Genomic DNA, 14522 nt, shown 5'->3' with positions numbered 1-14522 from the left:
AAATACAAAATCAAAACCACATTGAGATACCACCTCACACCAGTCAGAATGGCTACAATTAACAAGTCAGGAAATGACAGATGCTGGCGAGGATGTAAAGAAAGGGGAACACTCTTACACTATTGGTGGGAATGCGAGCTGGTGCGACCACTCTGGAAAACAGCATAGAGGTTCCTCAAAAAGTTGAAAATAGAGCTACCCTATGACCCAGGAATTGCTGGGTTTTTACTGGGTATTTACCCTAAAGATACAAATGTAGTGATTTGGGGGCACGTGCACCCGAATGTTTATAACAGCAATGTCCACAATAGCCAAACTATGGAAAGAACCTAGATGTCCATCAACAGATGAATGGATGAAGAAAAAGATACACACACACACACACACACACACACACACACATACATACAATGGAATACTATGCAGCCATCAAAAGAAATGAAATCTTGCCATATGCGACGACATGGATGGAACTAGAGGATATTATGCTTATCAAAATAAGTCAATCAGAGAAAGACAACTACCATATGATCTCCCTGATATGAGGAAGTGGAGATGCAACGTGGGGGGCTTAGGGGGTAGGAAAAGAATAAATGAAACAAGATGGGATCAGGAGGGAGACAAACCATAAGAGACTCTTAATCTCACAAAACAAATTGAGGCTTGCCAGGGGGAAGGGGGTCGGGAGAGGGTGGTGGAGTTATGGACATTGGGGAGGGTATGTGCTATGGTGAGTGCTGTAAAATGTGTCACCCTGGTGATTCACAGACCTGTACCCCTGGGGCTAATATACATTATATGTTTATTAAAAATTTTTAAAAATTATATATAAAAGAATGAGACTACAGGGAGCCTACATGGCTCAGTCGGTTAAGTGTCTGCCTTCTGCTCAGGTCATGACCCCAGGGAACTGAAATCAAGTCCTGCATTGGTCTCTCTGCTCTGTGGGGAGTCTGCTTCTCCCCCTGCTGCTCTTCCCACTCATGCGCTCTTGTGCTCTTTCTCTTTCTCTCTCCCAAAAATAAATAAATACAATCTTTAAAAAAAAAAAAAAAGAATGAGACTATAAATTTGGGGCAATTAAAATAATCAATGAAAATAACCGTGTGTGACAGTAAGTTTGAATACCAAGATGAAACAAGTGATGTTAGGAAGATATATTATCAAAACAGATTCAAGAAAAGGTAGGAGAGAGAAAAATAAGCATAGAATTTTTAGGAAAAAAAATTGTCAAACATCTATCACTGCTATAGAAACCAGGCCCTGATGGTTTTGTCTATGAATTCTATCTGTCCTTCAAAGAACAGTTAATTCCTATGCTGTTCAAATTATGACAGATCACAAAAGAAGATGAAAAATCTTTTCAAGTGATCTGGAAGATAAGCATAATTCTGATTCAAACTATTTTTTTAAAGATTTTATTTATTTATTTGGCAGACAGAGATCACAAATAGGCAGAGAGGAAGGGGAAGCAGGCTCCCTACTGAGTAGAGAGCCCAATGCAGGACTTGATCCCAGGAATCTGAGATCATGACCTGAGCCAAAGGCAGAGGCTTAACCCACTGAGCCACCCCGTCACCCCTGATTCAAACTATTTTTTTAAGTATAAAGAAATTATAGGCCTATATTACTAGCAGTATTCAGTAACACAGCTGGATACGAGCTAAATACACAAAAATCAAGGTTTTCCTTTTCCGAGGCAATAACAGACCAGAAAATATAATGGGATGATAGATCATTTATATTTTTAATATTTAATGCTAAAAAATATAATTAGTAAAACAGAGGCTTGTTATTTAATAATAAACAGGATAATACAAATAATTTATTTAATGGTTACTTGATTTTTTTATACAACATAGAATCAGTGGGATTTGCCATTTCAAAATACCTTGGAAATTATCTAGTCCAACTCCCTTATTCTCTGAAAAGGAAATTGTTACCCACAGAATTCGGACAAACTGACCGTGTTCATAAAGCCTGTAAGAAGCTGGATAAAAACTGGAATCCAAATCCAGTCCATTGCTTTTCTCACTACATTTTGCCATTTTCATTAGAGGATTTGAAATGCCAAAAAAAATTATTCAAAATGTCTTTTGATTAAAGAAAAATCATTTGCAAATGCCATGGAGAATAAAATAATATGTGATTGTTTTCTTATGTACCTTAGATTGTCCTTGTGAAACAAAGGTCTACAGGGCAGAACAAATGTATTATGTTCTTCTTTCACATCAAATTGTGTGCAATTAGTGCCTTTCAATAGTCATTATGCCATTTCTGAAACAATAAAACCTAGTGACCATGATGCCTGGTAGCAGATTACAATGTATCTCATCTGTAAGTTCCTCAAAGTGTCAGTTAAAATCTCTGCATGGTTTTGAAATTATAATGGAAAATGTTCTGAATTTAAAACTATCTACCTTCATTTTAAATTCAGAACATTTAAATTTTAATTTTAATTTTAATTCATTTCCATTTTCCACTGGGTGGCTCAGTGGGTTATGCTTCTGCCTTCGGCTTGGGTCATGATCTCAGGGTCCTGGGATCAAGTCCCGCATCGGGCTCTCTGCTCAACAGGGAGCCTGCTTCCCCCTCTATCTCTCTGCCTGCCTCTCTGCCTGCTTGTGATCTCTGTCAAATAAATAAATTAAATTAAAGTAAAGTAAAAAACTATCTACCTTCAACCAATATGAAGATTCTCCTGTATTAAACTTGTTTCCAGCATCAGCAAAGTCTCATGAAATTCATTTTCAAGAGAAAAGAAATCCACCCCTGGTGCCTAAGCCTCAGATGGCCGTTCAGTCTTGCATTTAATGACAGCCGAGAAGAGAGAATGAAGGCTGCTGTGTCTCTACCCAGGCAGTTCTATGATGGAGACTAGAGAGATGTAGATCACTCAGGGTCTCAGATGTGATAAACAAGTAAAGACAAATTATTAGTCAGCTCTGGAAAGAATAATGCAACTAGGGAGGGATTCATTGTGGTGCAAAGCTGAGATTATTCTCAAACTCTACTAGTAAATCCCAAATATTTTGCATCAACATCTTCTATGAAAGAAAGGATGTTGTTAGTTTTAAAAGAAAAACGCTGCAGTTTCTGAAAGTTTAAATCCCAAACTTTCTATTTCTCCAGAAAAGAAAAACACATATTTGAGACAGATTAAAAGTTAGGGCTTTAGGGGCGCCTGGGTGGCTCAGTGGGTTAAGCCGCTGCCTTCGGCTCAGGTCATGATCTCAGGGTCCTGGGATCGAGTCCCATATCGGGCTCTCTGCTCAGCAGGGAGCCTGCTTCCCTCTCTCTCTGCCTGCCTCTCCATCTACTTGTGATTTCTCTCTGTCAAATAAATAAATAAAATTAAAAAAAAAAAAAAAAGTTAGGGCTTTAATACAGACCATACCATTTTCTTTTGGGAAAATTGCTTCTCTTTTTCTCTGTTCAATGGTTCAAAAGGTGAGGTCTTTAAACACATACATTAGACATCTGTTGATTTAGCTTCCTTTTCCTCGTGTTGATGTCAAGAATATCCCAAATTTCCCGTGAGGAACTTCATGTCTCCAATTCTGAACCACATGATTTAGGTAAAATTCACACAAACACACACACACACACACACACACACACACACACACACACACACACACAAATAAAAAAGACCAAAGGGAAATCCAGCTGCCATTCTCTCTCCAGTAAATTCTGTCCCTGAAGAAAACCACATACCTTCTACAGGGAGAACCCTATGCTGAAGGAGGCCATCTTCTCCTGATGGAAAACTTTCTAAACCAGAGCAGGATGCCTTCCCCACTCAGGAGCAATCACCACATCCGATCTGTTTCCACTGTCTCTCCTGCCTGCTCCCAATTCAGGAAGAACCAGACATACGAAAAAGAGAAAAATATACCTCATGATCAGTTCAAGCCTCCATCCCCACTACACTGCAGGTCCCTGAAGCCACAGATGGAGGAGGGGCTAGAGTTTAAACCAACTATGGAGTAAAGCTCCAACTGGGACAAGACTAAGGTAAAAATATAGTTCAGGAATTTGCCCAAGATTTTATTAAGGGACAGAAAAGAAGACACTGACAAGGTATTACTAGAGGCAATGACTAAAAGAAATAAAAATTATTTCTTTTTAATATCCCCACTGTTTTTGGCAGGTTACAGATTTTCTTTTTTACTTTTAATGACAAAATCCCTGATAGCACAGGAAAACAAGAAAAGGCCATCAAAAGGCTATAATTTTTCTTAAACCCCAGGGAGATCACAGATGGCATTAGATTTGTAGAAAAATCAGAACGGAGAACATCCCACCCCAAGAGCCCTACAGAATTCCAAAATGGAAGAAGAGCAAAACTAAGTGCAGGAGATTTATTAAAGGACTGCGTTCACAATCACAGTGACAGAAGGCTAATAATCAGTGCTTGCCTAAAGCTGTGGAGACAGGGTAGACTGGATTTCAAAGAGGCACAAGGGAACTTTGGGCAGTGATGAAAACGTTTTGTTTCTTGATTGAGATGGTGGTTCTATGGCTTAACAGACCATACACTTAAAATGGGTCCTTTTGTTCTTGTTTATCTTACTAGATTGTCATTAGAACTAGCAGCCTGGCTTCCTACAATTCTGACTGGTAGCAGGTTGGCTTCCTGGACTGGTTATTAGAGATAAAGGTCTGGTTTCCCGGCCAGGTTGTTGTAAGTTGTGGGTTAACGTTATATAGAGGTTATATATGTATCATTAAGTCATTGTGTTTTTAGATATTCGGTCCCTCCCCTAGGAAAAGTTCATTTTTTAAAAGAGATTGAAGAGACATATTAATTTGAAAGGTATGAATCTTCTTTGGATTCTGATTCAAACAATTTAAGAAAAAAGAATTTATAAGATGAGTTGGAAAACACTAACATTATCTGGTATTTTGTAATTTTTAGGCATTATTGTTGAGTTGGGGTGTGGGTATGATGGTATTACAGTTTATTTAAAAAGGAGAATCCTTATCTCTTATAGATTCTTACACATACACTAATGAAATTCTATAATGTCTCTGGCTTGCTTCCAACTCATTTAGGGGTTAGGTATAATGAAAGGGGATATAAAGAAAATGAGATTGGCCACAATAATTAGGTAATGGATATAAGGGGCTCATTTTGCTCTTCCCTTTACTTTTCTTTTTTTCTTCTTCCCTTTACTTTTTTATACACTTGAGAATTTTCATATTAAAACTTTTAGAACTATACACATAGAAAGAAGACCAAAAGAAAATTCAATAACATATTAAGTTGCTGATGGTTTTTAGAATTAGCATTATTGGTGATTTCCATTATTTCCTCCATGCTCTTCTATATTATCAAATATTATTTTAAAAAAAGAAAATAAATGCCTTAGGGGTTTTCTATTTTTCCAATGCCACCCATCCTTCAAGAGCGAATTCTAGCTCTCTACCCTCCAGAGCCTCCCTGGACCTTTTCCATGAAAGATTTGCTTCCTCCACTGAGCACCTGTGAAACTTGCCACTTCCTCTAGTCATCAGCAATTGGCGTGTTTGCCAATTTGGTTATTCATTTTACCTATTTTTCTTATTGCAGGTGGAGGGGGGGGGGCAAGACCAAACACATGTTTAATTTTTCATTAGAAGGATTCACAGGAGTCAGAATATTCATTACATTTACAGTTACAATTTATTACAGTGAAAGGATCCAGATCAAAATCAGTCAAAAAAAAAACTTAGGAGAGAGTCCAGGAGAGATCAGACATGACCCTCAGTTGTCTTCTCCCAATGAATTGGGAAGACAACTGAGGGTCATGTCTGACATGTAGACAGCCCTTACCTCTCCCAGCAATAAAGTGTGCCAATACACACAGTGTTGGCAACCAGGGAAGCTCACCCTAGCCTTAGTGTCCAAATTTTTATTGGGGTTTGTCATTAGACACAGCTAACCACCTTGTGTGGCTGACCTTAGTCTTCAGCTTCTCCAAACGTCAAGCTGATACCATAGGGCCTAAGCCCCACCTTCTACCCAAAGATCATACTGTTAGTATGGACTATCTGGTATGATCCACGATCCCCAAGGCAACAGAGACCTTCTTTCAAGGCAAAATATTGCAACAGCTAGAGGTTACCTCTATCAGGTAAGAGCCAAGCCTTTCTTGGGGCAAAGTTAATCTTTTACTGAACAATTATATTACTGAACATTTAGATTTTCAAACCCTTGAGAGCAGTAATATAAATGTCACAATATTCCTATAATTTGGCATGGGCCTCGCACAGAGAAGAAAAATGCTTATCATGGAGGTCCTTGTCCCACAGCTGCTTGCTTAGAGATGATGGGGTAAGCATCTGTTGGAGGCTAAAAGCCAGTGGAATTACAGCTTCCTCTATCAGAAATGGGTTTGATAATGACAAACCCTGCAAAATGGGAGGAAACACCTCAGAGAATGGACTGAGAAGCGTCTGGGATGAGAATTCAAAAGGCAGGTAGGCTATAGTACTGTTTGAAGCAAGGTCCTCAGACCAGCCACATGAGCATCACTGGAAACTCATTAAAAATGCAATCTGTCAGGCCCACCCTGACCAACTGAATCAGAATCTGTATGGTAAAGCCAGAGATTTGGGATTGACCAAGATCTCTAGGTGATTCTTATCCACACTGAAACTTGAGAAGTACCCATGTAGAAAATAGTCGTGTTTTCCTGACATCCTCTAGAGGAGGGAGCAGAGAACACCTCTATGAAATAGGACTGAAGAGTTCTGAGAAGAGATGAATGTTCGGTTAGACACTTGGACACCACAGTCACTAAGGTAAAGAGAAGTCAGTGAGTTTCACAGCTGGACAGACTAAGCTGCAGGGAGCTACTCAAAACCCACATAATTAACCAAGAAGCTAGCCAGGAACTTTATACGCTCTCATGAAAGATCAGAATGTAGAGACTTGGTAGCAAGAACAGAGAATGGATGAAGGTCTCTTAGCTTCCAAAATGAACAGTGTTGCCCCAAAGCTCCAAATAGCCCTCTGCTATCTCTAATAAGCAACAAACTGAACTCCTACCAAGTCTAACACTCTGATCTCTGAAACTAGTAATAAAATAGAAGACAAATCAAGGATGTACGTGATAAATACACTTAAAAATACTCATCAAAAAAGAAGGTGCAATGTTTTATAAATGCTAAACCACTACTTGGCCTGAACCACTATTTGGTTGAACAGCCCACTTTTCTCTCTCCTCAAGCTCAGGTTCTCATTTATACCCAGTTTGTTAAGAAAAGTAGACAGGAGCAGGGAAATTTCCATAACAATGATCTTCTCTCACACTGAAGACACTCTTAATCAATGAGCTGACAACATAATGGACTGCTCATTAGACCCATCAAGAATAATAAGTTTCAGCCAAGTGAGGAGGCTCAGCCCAAGCCTGAAATCAAGGAAACCACAAAGGAAGATGTGAAAAAAGCCCAGAGGTTGCAACAGTTCCTCTTATAAAAGAACTGTCAGGGTGATGTACATGGCATTTTGCAGAAAATGATCACCAACTTTGCAGGGATAACAAGTTTCCTTTAGGGTTCTTTTATACAAAGAAAAATGAAAAACAAATTCAGTGTTTTGATTTGGTAGCCTAAAAAACATGCATTCGAATCTTATACATGTTTTAAAGAGGAGGTATCAGTAAAGTATTGCTGAGTAAACAAACTGTCCCAAAACTCAGTGGCTTAAATAAAAATCAGTTATTTGCTCATGCATCTGGGAGTTGGGGGCCGGGGGGGTGGTTGACTAGTGACTATTACAGTCTGCACTCAGCAGGGATGGCTCTGCTCCACATGTCCTCATGTTCCTTGGACTAGTAGATCATGGTCTTCTGATGGTGATGGTCAAGACATTAGGTCAAATGGAAAATCACAAGATCACCTGGCCAAGGCTCAGACCTGGCACTGTCACTTCCATCTCATTCTAATGGCCAAACCAAAGAACATAGCTAAACTCAAAGTCAAGAGTCAGGGAAATGTCTTCTATCTTTATGGAAGAAATCCAAGGCCACATGACAGAGAGTATGAACAGGGGGTGGGGCGAGAGTTGGGGAAGAACAAGTTTTCCTACAATGCATATTAACAAACTCTCCCCATACGATTGCACAAGGTATCAATTTTTTTTCCAATGATGCAACAATTTATTTTAAAGTGACAGGAATGCTTGCAGCTATAAACTACCTTTCAGCCTCATCTCCATGAATGCCCTGGCTTGCACAAACCTTCCACTAGAACCCAAGTGGCCAAATTATTGGTTTCTAAATGCACCCTGTAATTCTACACCTTCTTGCCTTCACTTAGATCAGTGGTTCTCAAAGTGTGGTCCCTGGAACCAGGAGTATCAACATCACCTGAGAACTGGTTAGAAATGCACATTCTAAGTCCTTCTCCAAGACTTACTGGATGGATCAGAATCTCTGGGGTTGGGATCCAGCAATCTGTGCTTTGATAATGCACATTATCATGTGATGCATGTTTAAGTATGAAAACCACTGGCTTAGAGTATCCTTCTCCTCCCTCCTGCGCTTGAAGAAGATACTTAAGTCTGCTTCTCTCATGAAGCCTAGTAATAACTCTCCAGAGAATGCCCTCTGCCACTACCTCCTCTGGCCAAGATTCACCATTTCTCAAGCATTTATCATATGTTCTGTGAACTGTTAATTACTTTAGCATATTACTGTGTCTTAATTTCCCAGCCCAACTGTAGATAGGTCAGCAGGCCATTTACCATGGAATTTAGTGTATGAAGGAAGTAGATTCCGATCCCAGCTATGCCCTCACTCAGTGCATGGCCTTGAACAAGGGGCAGAATCTCTGTGAGCGTCTGTGTCCTCAGATGAACACAGGATTGATAATACTCACCCACTCAACAGCTACTAGACAGAGAGTACTTGACACAGTGCCTGGCCCATGGTCAGCATGGCACAAGAATTCTAGGGCCAGTACTTGGGCTTCTTCTTCTTAAGCATCTGACCCAGGATAACTGAACACATTTGACCATTCATTAAACATTTGCTCCGTTTTAAATATAAACAGGATTTCATTCTCTGGACTCTCTCCCGAGTTCCAAGCTTTCATATGTCATGCATTATTCATTCTCACTTCCTTCTTTAGTCACAAGAGTAGAGGTCTGAAGGAGATTCAAGGCCTTGGAACATTATGGCCAGTGAGCTCAGTCCAGTCCCCACCTGCCTATCTGAGAAATGTGAAGCAAAGACATTTACAAGCTCCAAATCTCAGTGGACGTTGTCTCCTGGCCTTGTGCCTCTTTTCAATTATAAGAGGCAGTGAGCCTATTCCTCAATTTCAGAAAGGTGGACCTATGGACATTCAGCTGTCTTATCAGTGCCATAGGAGGACACAGCGATTCCCAGCATGGACGTGAACGAAATGTTAAATTACCCCAGCTAAAATCATCCCCATCAGAGAGAGGGGGACTAGAGCTTTCTGAGCTGACTCCCAGGCCTTGCTGTGTTAGTCATTGTCACCCCGTACCTTTGCTAATTTCACTTCTTTGTGAAGGCCCCAGAGGTTCCAGCTGAATAGACGGGTGACTCATCTAAGGGGACAAGGAGAATTAAAATGCCCTTAATTAGAAAGGCATTTGGATTTGTCACACCTAAGAAGTTAGAGATGTAAACTCTACTTAAAAACATTATAGAGGAAAGATTTGTGAATTTAGCCATAATTACTTTCATTCCATTCTCAAGAAATGCTAATTACGAAGGTAGTTTTTGTAAAGAAATCATTTATATGTGGGGGAAAGGTTTAATCACCATGCATTTGGAGACAAAGCATTCATTTGTGGGCAGATAACACAGATGCAAAAACTGTTTCTAGGGAACAACATCATTCTACTTTTTAAAAAATATATTACAGCAGCCCTGCGGGAATGTTTGCACCCTGCTGAAGGATGTCCAGACACTTGGAATTGGAAGTACCAGAAAAAGAGACAGCAATCAGTTTTTCATCTCAAAGAATATACATTGGAAGTGACCATGTCAAACCTTACCTGAATCCCTTGCTCCCAGCAAGCAGTGATGGTTGAGAAATCCCCTGCCCTTTGTCCTTTGTGTTCAGAGAAAGGGATAAAGGAAAAGGACCACCCTTCTCTAGGATAGTCCAAGCTACAACTCACCTCCGCCCTCCCTCAAGGACTCCTTTATTTTATAAAATCCCAATTTTTCTCTCTCTTCTTTGAGACATTCCCCCTTCGTTGGGCATTTTCCCTATTGCAATAGCCTGAATAAAGTAATCTCAGATGTCTGGGGAAATCTGTCTTTGCTAGAAGAAAAAAATAATAATTAAAAAAATAATAATAATCAAATAAAAAAATATATATGTATATATATACTGTATGTGTACACACATACACACACACACACTCACATACACTCATGTTTTCTCCCAACTAAAAAGTAACTAGTAAGTCGTTAAATATGTCTCTACTTGGAGCCAGGTACAAAGCTGAACATTACATTCAATGAGTCATGTCAGTGGTTTATCTACACCTAACTTCAAACCAACCTGTTTATAATCAGTTTCTAGCTGGATGTTTGGCTTATGTGCACACCCCTGGGTACTGCCCATTAAAAAGCTCAGACCAGGGGCACCTGGGTGGCTCAGTCGTTAAGTGTCTGCGTTCAGCTCAGGTCATGATCTCAGGGTCCTGGGATTGAGCCCCACATTGAGCCCCACATCGAACCCCACATCAGGCTCCCTGCTCGGCAGGAGGTCTGCCTCTCCTTCTCCTACCCCCACCCCGCCCCTGCTTCTGTTCCCTCTCTGTGTCTCTCTCTGTCAAAAAAATAAATAAAACCTTAAAAAAGAAAAATAGAGAGGGGTGCCTGGGTGGCTCAGTGGGTTAAGCCACTGCCTTCGGCTCGGGTCATGATCTCGGGGTCCTGGGATCGAGTCCCGCATCGGGCTCTCTGCTCAGCAGGGAGCCTGCTTCCTCCTCTCTCTCTCTGCCTGCCTCTCTGCCTACTTGTGATCTCTCTCTGTCAAATAAATAAATAAAATCTTAAAAAAAAAAAAATAGAGAAAGAAAGAAAGAAAGCTAGCTTATACCTTTGTTTTTCTGCGACTGGGAACACTTCCTGGTCTTTAAGACCGAAGGCCTGCGGATTAATGTCCTCCTCTGGTCTGGATGCCCGCCATCTTCTGGCTGACTTCTGCAATTGCACAGGTCACCTGCTGACAGATGTTCCAGATAAAGCCTTAGCAGCCTGAGGCTCCTTGGGGACCATCTGACTTCCCTGCCAGGCCCTGCTAATGTCTGTCTAGTGTGAAAGGCAGAATTCCCAGAACAATTAGGGCAATGATTTTATTCAAGCTATTGTTACAAGGAAGATGCCCATTAATCAGGAATGTCTCAAAAGAAAGGCACCCTGGCATTTTCTAGAGGCAAGCAGGCAAGGGAAGGAGGAAGGAGGTGGTTCTAATCTTGAGAGAGACCACCTACAGTTAGCCCTTTCTCAGAACACAGAAAGCTGGGAGATTTTGCAATCAGCCTACTTTTGAGAAGCAGGGGACTCCAATAAAATCCAACATTGTCTGTCACTAGCGTCTGAGTCCCCTCCCCCCAGACTCACAAAAAGCTAAGTCCCAACTCTGGCAAGGCCCTTGCAGGCCACCGTGTGCCAGAACAACATCAGCTACTTTTTTTTTTTTTTTTAAGATTTTATTTATTTATTTTACAGAGAGAGAGATAGAGATCACAAGTAGGCAGAGAGGCAGGCAGAGAGAGAGGGGGAAGCAGGCTCCCCACTGAGCAGAGAGTCCGATGCAGGGCTTGATCCCAGGACCCTGAGATCATGACCTGAGCCGAAGGCAGTGGCTTAACCCACTGAGCCACGCAGGCGCCCCAAAAATCAGCTACTTTTAAAGCAATACTTGTCAACTGTCCTACAACAATGCTTTGTTTTCTTGAGGCAACTAGACGGAGCTAATGGGCCGCCCTAATGGTTTTTCAGCAAACTAGCTTCCAGAACGCTGGCCCTTTGCCTCACAGCAGACCTAAGATCAGTCACACAAACCTGGTGTTTTGTCCCTTTCTGAAGACAGTGCTAAGGTCCGGGCGGGTCCTGACCTATCTCACCAGCCCTACACCACCACTCTTACCCCAGAGCTAGGGAGCCTTCAATAAACGCCGGCTGAACGAAAGCATTTTTGATATATACTTATCATTCACTCATCAAGCAGAATCATTTTTAACCACTCTCCTGCTCTGAAAATCTCAAGCCCGTCAGCTGCATTCATATCTTATATCCTGAGAGGAGACAATGACCAGCAGGCCTGTTTATGCTCCTGGGTCTCCCGCTCCCACAGCCTGGTCCTGGGCTTGTCCAGTACACTGGGTGTCAGAACAACACTGGGTAAAGTCACTTGATATCCCAGCAAGGACCAAAAGCAGAAGGAAAACAAAAATCTCCAACAAAAGTGCAGGTCGAGGCCCTACCATGGTCAGCACGGTATGACTGAATAGCAAAGCCCCTGCAGAAAACCCAGAGCTTGGGCATCTGTGAATGTTGTCAGAACAGCAGGAGAACCTCTCAAGGGGTTGGAAAGCTGCCCTTCCAGGAGGACGGCATCGGGGAGAATGTTTTCCTATGTGGAAAGAAGGAGGCTGCCGGTGGCCCCAGCGGGCCTGAATGGGGGGGGCAGAGAGCTCCAGCATCACAGGGCCATGGAGAAGATTTTCTTCCAGAGAATACTGGAAGGGAGCCACACCTGCCACAGAAAGCCAGCTCAGCCCTTCGGCCAGGCCACAGTAACCAGCGCCTTGCGGCAAAGCAAATGACGACAGATGGAACCACGTGCCGTGACACTGAATCGGACTCAAATGACTTCTTTAACCACACAGGCTAAAGGTTATTGCCCTCACTCTGAGCAAGGAGAACCCCTAATATGCTATCAGACCCCACTCTTGATAGCATTGCAGAGACGGAGGATACAGATGGGATATGGGAGGACCAGGCCATGTCTGACGGGAGAACTCTGACCCCCAGCCCCTGCAGAAGCCTGCCCGGCTCAGTCGGGACCTGGCCAATGACCACCCGCTTCCAAGTCGGGACCAAGCAAAGCAGCTGTGTGAGCACAGAACAGGCCGTCCTGAAATGCGCCACTTTGGCCTAAAGATTCCTTGAAGCTGGATGGAAATGAGAATCGACAGACACAGAAAGAACTATTCCCAGAGCTTCCCTTCTCGACTAAAGGCAGAAACTTCTGAGAAATAAGGACTGTCCTAAATCCCCCTCTCCCAGGGAAGTTTCATGGCCATACAAGACAGAAATGTGGCGCCAAGATAGACCTGCTCAAATAACTTCATATTTCATTTGCTTCCTCCCCATACTTACCGGCCACAGTCCGCTGCCCTTGGAAGCCAGAAAGGCTTTTCCTTTGCCCCGTTACTTCTCTGCATGTGTATTGTTCTAACGGCCCCTTTTGAGCTGTTCATCATTGAGATTCCTCCTGTGTGATGTGTGCGGCACGCATTAATAAACTGCTTTTCTCTTGTCAATCTGTTTTTCATTAGTCTAATTTACAACGACCCAGTGGAACCTACAGTGGGGAGAGGAGGAAGATTCTTATCCCTCCCCAGTGTACTTGTCTATTGGAGTCCTTAGGAGAACCGATTTTGTAGGTGTATTGTGAGGATTCGGAGAGTTTGTGCCCCAGGTCAATGCCAAGCACATAATAGCACTTTGGTAAGTTTGCTATTGCAAACAATTGCTATTTTAGGGCTTGTTAGTCTCAGCTCATACTTCAGTCACTGTCAGAAAGACCACAGCCAAGGCACGCTTTTGAGTTCTATGTATTTGCACACTTGGACCAGCGGGACCCTACTGGGCAGATAAAACTCTCTCGAGAGGATTCCTTACGCGGTGACGCCCACTCTGAACACAGGCCTCCTGAAGTCATCTCAGTTTGATACAATTCTCGCTAGATGTGCTCCATGTCACTTACCATCTAGAAGGTGAAAGCACGGAAAGTCCGTCCCCCGGTGGCCGAGTCAAAAGTGGGATCTGCAGTTAGACACAGGGAACGGGGCGGATCTGCTGGCCAGAGGGAGAAGGTAAAATACTCTGCGCGTGTCCGAGAGTGACGTGTTCTCATCGGTGACAGATGCTATTATGGGTGCAGCAGCGTCCCCACTCCAAGTAACAGTACGTGGAAGTCCCGGGACCTCAGAATGTGACCTTATTTGGAATTCGAGTCTTTGCAGATGCAGCCAGTTAAGATGAGGTCACCGCGGAGTCAAAGGGGTCCCTACTCCAACCTGACTGATGTCCGTACAGAAAGGAGAAACTTGGCCACAGACACACACAGGGAGAAAGCCATGTGAGGACTGCAGTTCTGCTGTCACAGGCCAAGGAACTCCTGGAAGTCCGGGGAGAGGCCTGGATCAGACCTGCCCTAGAGCCTTCAGGGGGGCTGGCCCCACCATCCTCTGGATGGCAGACTTCTGATACCGTCCTGTTGCTCTAGGTTACCGGTTCATAGCGCTGGGT

General features: G+C 42.6%; 1 protein-coding gene across 1 annotated transcript in view; it reads right to left on the bottom strand.

The window, feature by feature from the left end:
• Positions 1-14522, bottom strand: part of LOC309859554 (uncharacterized protein) — a 367688-nt gene that overhangs the window by 283202 nt on the left and 69964 nt on the right. Inside the window, exon 3 of the mRNA XM_082720310.1 lies at positions 13368-13482. The gene's annotated coding sequence lies outside the window, so the exon portion shown is untranslated. The remainder of the gene's footprint in view (positions 1-13367; positions 13483-14522) is intronic.

The sequence above is a fragment of the Mustela nivalis genome, assembly GCF_964662115.1.
Source record: "Mustela nivalis genome assembly, chromosome: 2".
NCBI classification, from domain to species: domain Eukaryota; kingdom Metazoa; phylum Chordata; class Mammalia; order Carnivora; family Mustelidae; genus Mustela; species Mustela nivalis.
Note: the sequence above shows the minus strand (reverse complement) of the source record. Positions and strands in the feature narration are given on the sequence as shown.